The following is an 8342-nucleotide window of genomic DNA, read 5'->3' as shown; positions in this document are numbered from 1 at the left end:
TAGAATTTGTTGACTTTTATTTTTATTAAAATAGATGCAGACTAGACATCTAGACACTGTTCTCACTGAGTTCTGACATGTATGTGTTTTTGAAATTCTTTATTATGGTCAAAGACCAGCATCAATATAAGATATAACATAGCAAAATAAAATAATACACATCAAACGATTGCATGTATGTGTTGTATTTAGAGGTTATATAAATCAAGTGGGTTTAGTAAGGAGGATTCAGTCCACCAGCCTTCTTATTCATTACATAGAAAATGTGAGAAGCTTGACTGCATAATTTGTGGTAGTGTTTTTATAGCAATGAAATGCTTCATAGGCTCTGGAGCCTCTATTCTTCATATAGTCAATAGAAATGTAACCTTCTGGGCATAAGGATTTCATTGAAAATTGCAACCATTCTGATAAGTGTGACACACACAACTAAGTTTCATTGATGACAGCACCCTGGGCCTTTTTATCCCACCTCTGCCACCCATGTTTTGTAATGTGAGTAGTGTGGTATTAACTCAAGTCCAGGCGTGTCCTTCTTGAATCAAACAAATACAGTCGGCCCTTCTTATACACGGATTTTTTATACACGGATTCAAGCATACACGGTTTGAAAATGTTCCAAAGAAGTATACATTTCAAATATCAAACCTTGATTTTTCATTTTTTATAAGGGACACCATTTTGCTATCTCATTATATTTAATGGGACTTGAGCATACACGGATTTTGTTATACACGGGTGATCTTGGAACCAAACCCCAGCGTATAACAAGGGTCCACTGTAAAACTTTATTTACAAGAAGGTTTAACTGTGTTGGTTTTAATATTATTACTATTATTATTATTATTAACCTTTATTTATAAAGCGCTGTAAATTTACACAGCGCTGTATATACAATCTTTTTAATTGGACGGATCCCTGCCCTCAGGCTTACAATCTAAAAAGACACGACACAAAAGAAGAAGGGAGTGGTGGAGGGGAAGGGGCCTTTCTAGTAGGATAATACATATAAAATACATAGCAATACAGGAAATGATTCAATAAAACAGGGAAGAAAAGAACATCAAATAGCAAGTGACAATTATGCAATGCCTGGGAACGCTGCCCTGAACAGAATGGTCTTCAACTCCATTTTGAAGCTGGTTAAGGAAGTGATGGCTCTTGCTTGTGGGGGAAGAAGGTTCCAGGAGTGAGGGGCAGCAAGTGAAAAGGGGTGAATCCGGGATGGGGCAGAGGAAATCCTGGGCTGGGACAGCATATATAGATATGGATGTTAAAACGCTTTTGATGCTGCGCAACGCATGAGGCAACACGTCAACGTTTGGCACCAGATTTTCCACCTTCCTGACTGTAGTCAGCAGCTTGTGAGCTGCAGAAACACCTCTCCCTTTCTGAATGAGCAAAGAGACACTGAAAACTTCTCTCAGATTAGGCTTTTATTCTTAGAAGAAGTTCCACTGTGTACGACAATATATACATCAACACCATCCACACTAGTAACAACCCTGTCTGAGGCAAAATGCTTGTCACTACTCTAGCAAAGGCTCCGTGAGGCCTACTAGGCCTTGCCTCTCCCTCTGTGTCACAAAGGATCCAGCCACCCTCCTGAGGGACTCTTCAGACTGGCAGCATCCTACAGGACTTTACAGCACTTGTTGACTATCTTTTTGATGTCACTTCCTGTTTAAATGCCTAATCATTATGGCTCACAATCACCCTTTTATGCCTGGTTACTATTAAAACCCACATTGTACATTTTCCTTGTGACTCTATATCCCAACAATAGATATGTATTAGAATATCCCTTTCTTCAAAGTTGGAGGAGCAGAATGGCATCACTGTGGGGAAGCCAGGTCTAGCGGTTGGTAGTGGAATGCACATATCTATCTATCTATAGATACAGATATGTAGATATATGTATGTGTGCATGTGCCACCTCATCATCATTATCGCTATCCATCATGATTACATGATATATGATATACTGTATATATATATATATAGAGAGAGAAATAACATTGACACACTATAGATACAGTTTCGAAGAGCCCTTCTTTCAAAGTTGGAGGAGCACAATGGTATCACTATGGGGAAGCTGGGTCTAATGGAGCGCACAATTCTCTATATAGAGATATATGTGTGTGTGTCACCCTATCATCATCATCATCACTATTTCCCATGATTATAGGATATATATATATATATATATATATATATATATATATATATATAGACATAGACCCACCATATATATAGATAAGTTGGAGGAGCAGAATGGCATCACTGTGGAGAAGTTGGGTCTAGTGGTTGGTAGAAGAGCACATATATCTAGATATATAGATATGTGTGTGTGCTGCCCTCTCATCATCATCATCACTATCATTACACATACGTACTCCCACCACCAACCACTAGACCAGTCTTCCCCACAGTGATGCCATTGTGCTCCTCCAACTTCAAAGAAAGGGCTCTTCTAACTCCAGCTTTCAAGTGTTTAGAAAAGGAGTTCTCTCATAAAATGCCCATTTGAAATATTTAAGCACTCCTCTGCAGACTTGAGGACAATTGCACAAAAGAAAATTCAAAGACCTCTAGCCCTGTTAGTCTGGGGAAAAAACAGTATGCAAAGGGATCTTGCAGCACCTTTGTGTGTGTGCTGTGTGCTTTCAAGTCATCTTCAACTTATGCCCTAATGCCCTATCATGGGGTTTTCTTGAGAAGTTTCTTCAGACATGGGATGCGAATCCCATCCTCTGAGGCTGAGAGAGTGTCACTTGCCCAAAGTCACCCAGTGGGTTTCATGGCTGAGCTGGGAATCAAACCCTGGTCTTCGGGGCAGCAGTCCAACACTCAAACCACTACTTCATGCTGGCTTCCTTTGGACAACTTTGAGACAGAGAAACTGAGAGAAAGAAGCTGGGAGCATGAGTTTTTCAAGACTTGAACTCACTTCCTCAGTACCAAATACTGCTTAACTGCCAATTCATGGAAGAAGGGATCATGATTAATAAACAAAACATAGGTGACATTGTGGTCTCCTGGCAGCCCTAGCCTTTGCAAGAAACCCTAGAAATTAATTGATATTGTATACTCTAGTTTTCCACAGCTACTATACCTTCCCAACTTGTCGCCCTCCAGATGTTTTTCCACTACAACTCCTATGAGCCTCAGCAAGCATAAGCAGAGGTCAGAGATATCAGGAATTTTAAGTCAAGACATCTGGAGGGCACCAGGTGTCCTTCTGTCCCCAAACAACGGTCAGGAAGGATTTGAACTGGAAGAAAAAAAGTTAGAAGCACATGGGGTCAATGCTCTAAACGTGATGAAGAGGAATTACGTAAAGGTCTTGGGAAACTTTAATTTATTTAAACCATTTATCGGTTGCCTTTGAAGAAGTTCAAGGTGAGCAACTCATTATTTTAAATCGGACAAACATTTTATTACGTTAAGTGCAAAAGCTGTATTAAAAATCCCAAAAATATATAATCTAAAACAGAGTAAAACAAGCAGCAATTTAAAGACTGAGCTTAAAAAAAGAAGAAGAAGGGCCAGTTTCTATTGTAAAAATTCAGATCTTTAAAAACCCATTTAGATTGGGGGTGACAGGGAGCAAATTTCCCTGAAAGGGGTTCCCACGGGAACTAAGCCTGCACTAACAGTTTTCTGCCTTTTGTGCCTCAGTGGTTCATGTTAACAACCACACAGTTTCAAATGGGTACCAGTGACCTTTAACACTTTGAACTGGGTCTGGAATTGGCAACCAGTACAATTTATATGCTCCAATCATCAGGTCGTCAGAACATTCTGTGCCAGCTGAAGCTTTTAGCATGCCTTCAATGGTTGTGTCACATAGGATGCATTAGGATAGTCCAACTCTGAATGTAAATAATGAATGCATAACACTAGTAATACTTGCTTCCTATGGATAAAGGCTCAGCTGGAAAATCATTTGAAAGGCATTTCTATCCTACCTTGTTAATGTTCACCATCAAAAGCTTCAAATCTAGGAAAACCCTCTAAGCTGCACACCTAAGTTTTTGGGGAAACACAGTCCTGTCCAACATCAGATGCTTGTTTTTATCCAGTTCAGATTATTTCTCAGACCACCTTTTCAGAACTGCTTCCAGGCAACTGTTCAAGACCCTAAGGCTCCTGGATGGAAAGATGAGGTAGAATCATAGGGTTGGAAGAGACCACAAGGGCCATACAGACCAACCCCCTGCCATGCAGAAACTCTCAATCAAAGCATCCCCGACAGATGGCCATCCAGCCTTGGTTTAAAGGCCTCCAAAGAAAAAGATTCCACAACTCTCTGAGGGAGTGTGCTCCACTCTCGAACAGCCCTTACTGCCAGGAAGTTCCTCCTAATGTTGAGGTGGAATCTCTTTTCCTGGAGCTTGCATCCATTGCTCCGGGTCCTGTTCTCTGGAGCAGCAGAAAACAAGCTTGCTCCAGCCTCAGTGTGACACCACTTCAAATACTTAGAGGGCTATCATATCATCCCTTAACCGTCTCTTCTCCAGACTAAATACACTCAGCTCCCGAAGTCTTTCCTCATAAGGCATAGTTTCCAGACCCGTCACCATTTTGGTCGCCTTCCTAAATTAAACCTGAATTATGTGAATTATGTACCATCAACACCCTGATGATGCCTCTTTGGTTCATATTTCTGGGCAACCTCCCCAAGCAATTTCAGATAGGTGTTAAAATGTACAGGAGACAAAATTGAACCATGAGGCAGTCCATAAATTAATATAAAGGAGCAAATACTTATAGTCAAAACCCAGCAGGTTTTAGACCCTATAATGATAAGGAAATTAATGAAACTCCAACCTTCTTACACTTCCAGCCTCCAGTCTGCTTGTAGTAATCAGGTTTAGAGAGTGCCCTCAAAAGGCCTGTGACATGCTGAGATAACAGTATGGGAATCAAGATCAGTATGAACTGATCTTGTTAAAGAGGCATTGGCACTGATGTTGAGATTCTCCAGAACCAACAAGTGGAGGGTTATCATCAATCAAATATGAGCACAACATGCCAGGGACCCATTTGTACTACAGAATTATAGTGCTGATACTCCATTTTAACCACTATAGTCCTGTCCTAAAAGCATCCTAGGACTGGCAGTTTAGGAAAGGGCTTTTGGAATTCTCTGCCAGCTCTAGTGCATCAGCAATCTATAAACCCCAGGATGCCACAGGATGGACACAAGGCAGTTGAAGTGGAATAACAGTACTATAACTGTATAGTGAGAAGTGCCCCCAGGTCATTTCTCTCATATATAATTGGGTTGTGAATTATACTGAGCTTACCCTGAACTAACCTGCGATGAAATAATAGAAGCAGAAGGCTTAAGACCAAGCTGTGGAATTTCAAGAGCCAGCTTGGATGAGGATTGGGACTGATGGAGAGAAAGCATGAGATAGCTAACAAGCATCATCACCCCTTACCTGGCCCATCCTAACCCTAGTAATTTCCCTGCCCACAATCAGGATTATAAAACATATCAGGCATATAGGTATACCAGGATGAAGGCTATTTCTCTCATACACCTAAAGAACTGAGAGTCCTTGTGCATGGTGATGTTCAGAAGCTGTTAGCATACCCCACACTCCCAAGCTGTATATGGAGTTTCATTTTTTAATATATTTTGATATCCAGAGCCCCACGTGTTTTAAGAAATACAAATCACCTTGGGAACTTTAGAAAGTTTCCCATGGGAAAGGTACATTGACCTGAAGACATGTGGAGGATCTGGTACTAAATAAAGATTACATGGGTTTACTGATCACTCCATTCTCTCCCCAGCCTTTCCGCATATCCTCTTGCACTGGAAACAAAGGCGGTCCCATTGCACTAAAGCAAGTAAGACTATATCTCCTTCCTAACCCCTGCCATTTTCCCAGCCAATTTCCCTGTTCACCTATCTTGGGGTTATCCCATATCCAATCGCTATTTTGTTAATATGGAGTTAAGACCATCTGCCACAATTGCCCTTTTTTGTCAATTCCATGGGAAAGCAATCAATCCTTTGAGCTGTATGTGGGCATGTTAAATGCCCAGAGCTTCCTCTTTCTGTATCACCCTCAGATGCCATCTGAGCCACACTCTGCTTTTCCGTGGATTCCTCTTCAGGACTGGCAAATATCACCCTTTCTAACCCCACAGCTTCCGCTATCCAATTTTCTAAACTCCTACTTTAGTTAGCCTTGTATGTTTGCGTGCTGTCTTGCATACTTCTAAATAAAACCTTATCGTCACTAAATTTGGAGTCCTCCTAGAGTTAGTACTGGTATACATAGGTGAAATTATCTCCTCAGTTACCCACTTTTCACAGGCTTTCTTTGATCTAAGCAATTCCCCCGGCATTTAAGGAGACATTGACACAGTTGGTGGGGATGTCAAGACCTCCCCCACGTTATTGGTAATAAAGCTGAAGGTGGGGTACCCATGGGAAATCTTGGGACACAATGTACAAGGTTTTCTATTGTATGGAGCTTTATAAGTGAGGGGGAGCCAAACAATTCTTGGTCGGAAGGGTGCCCCACGCAATCTGCTTTTATCTGATCTCTGGCTATAACAACAGATTGAATTTTCTTAACATTAATCTGGAAACCTTTTTTCTTTTTCATGTTTGGCTCATGAGTGGAGTGAAACTGCTTAGGCTGATGAGTAAGAATGCACTGAGCATTATGCAAACACACACGCACACAGTGTGCATTAAGCACACTGTGCTTCTGCAACACTGTATTTGTTACAATTGCTTCCTCTTGTTTCCTCAAGGTAATAATACTGTATTTATTGCATAGATAAATGAGGAAAGCATTGGGAAACCTGTTCCTCCTCTTGGGAAGTCTGTCTTTAAATGACAAAGGACTTCAGCTCCCCCTATCCCATGAGCATTGACCATACTAACTCAATGATGGGAAGTGAAGTCCAACCTGTGGAGGGCACCAGGCTGGCAAGGCTTGGTTTATGTATGTGGTGAACACTTTTCACTCCCAATCCTTTCTAATTCAAGTTTCTAATCCACCGGCAGGCTAAGATCTAGTTGTATAGACAGGTTTTTAAAACAGAAAGTTTTTAGGGCATGCGATGGGGTGTTGTTATATTGTTTTAATGTATTTTAAGCCTTTTAATCTTTTTAAAGTACTTGATTTTAGCATTGAATTTTTTAAATTTTTGTAGTAATTTAATTCTATTTTAATATACTATTTTTGTATGTTTTTAACTGTATGGTGCTTTTTAATGTTTTAAGCATCCCTGAGTCCCAGCCCTGGGAGAAGGGCAGGATATAAATAAATATAATAAGAATAAGAATAATCCAAGTTTTTGTTTCAGATTAAGAACTCTTCATTCAGTGTCCATTATTTTTCCATGACAAAATTCTTACTTACATATCTAGGTCTTAGTTTTTCTTTTGGTACAGTGCGTAACAAATTCCAATACTTGAGGGCTCCAAGATACTGCTTGGAAAAAGCAAACTGCTTTCTAAAAAGTATATGAGAAGGAATGGAAGAGCAACATACAAGAAATGTGTGAGGCAAAAATGTAGAAGAGGGGATAACAACTCTATCAGTTATTCCCACATTTTACAAATTCATAAGATAATGCGGAGAATTAACAGAATACATTAGTTTCACTTTTCAAAAGCAACACAATTCAGCATAATGATTTTAATATACATTTGTGTTGACATTTTGCCAGCAAAGTTCTGAAGAAATGATCGATAGACTAGAACATATTTTAGGACTTGCAACTAACATTTAATATTATGTCTCCCTCCTCAAAATTTCTGGCTGAAATAAGGCCATATGAAATAAAATGTTGTGTATTGTTGCCAGGTTTTCAAAAAGGTACCCTGAACTTGGACAGTTGACCCAACATGTCAAACACCATGCACATTTACTCAAGGTTCCCCCCGCCCCTCATCATAAGTTTACTTTATGATGAAGAAACTCCAATAGGGAAGCATGTTGAAACAACCATAAGGAACTGAAACATCCATAAGAAATGTCAACTGTTAAGACATGGCCCTCTGGTGGTACTCACAGGGTATTCCATTCTTTCATTTTAAATGTTGAATGAGTTGGTTTTTTCAGGAAACAGATTGATTGACTGAATATGATTTAGTGCAGAAATCTGAATTCAATGGTCAGATTATATGTTTTATTGATGATGATAGCATGTCTAATCCAATGATTATCTTGGTCTGATGGTGTAGCTACTGAAAAAAATGATAACAAATACAGGTCTAATTTGCAGAAATGTATGTACTAGGGCCAGATTTTTATATATTATTATTATTATTATTATTATTATTATTATTATTATTATTATTA

The sequence above is a fragment of the Sceloporus undulatus genome, chromosome 1 (genome assembly GCF_019175285.1).
Source record: "Sceloporus undulatus isolate JIND9_A2432 ecotype Alabama chromosome 1, SceUnd_v1.1, whole genome shotgun sequence".
NCBI lineage: Eukaryota > Metazoa > Chordata > Lepidosauria > Squamata > Phrynosomatidae > Sceloporus > Sceloporus undulatus.
This window is presented reverse-complemented; position numbering follows the sequence as displayed.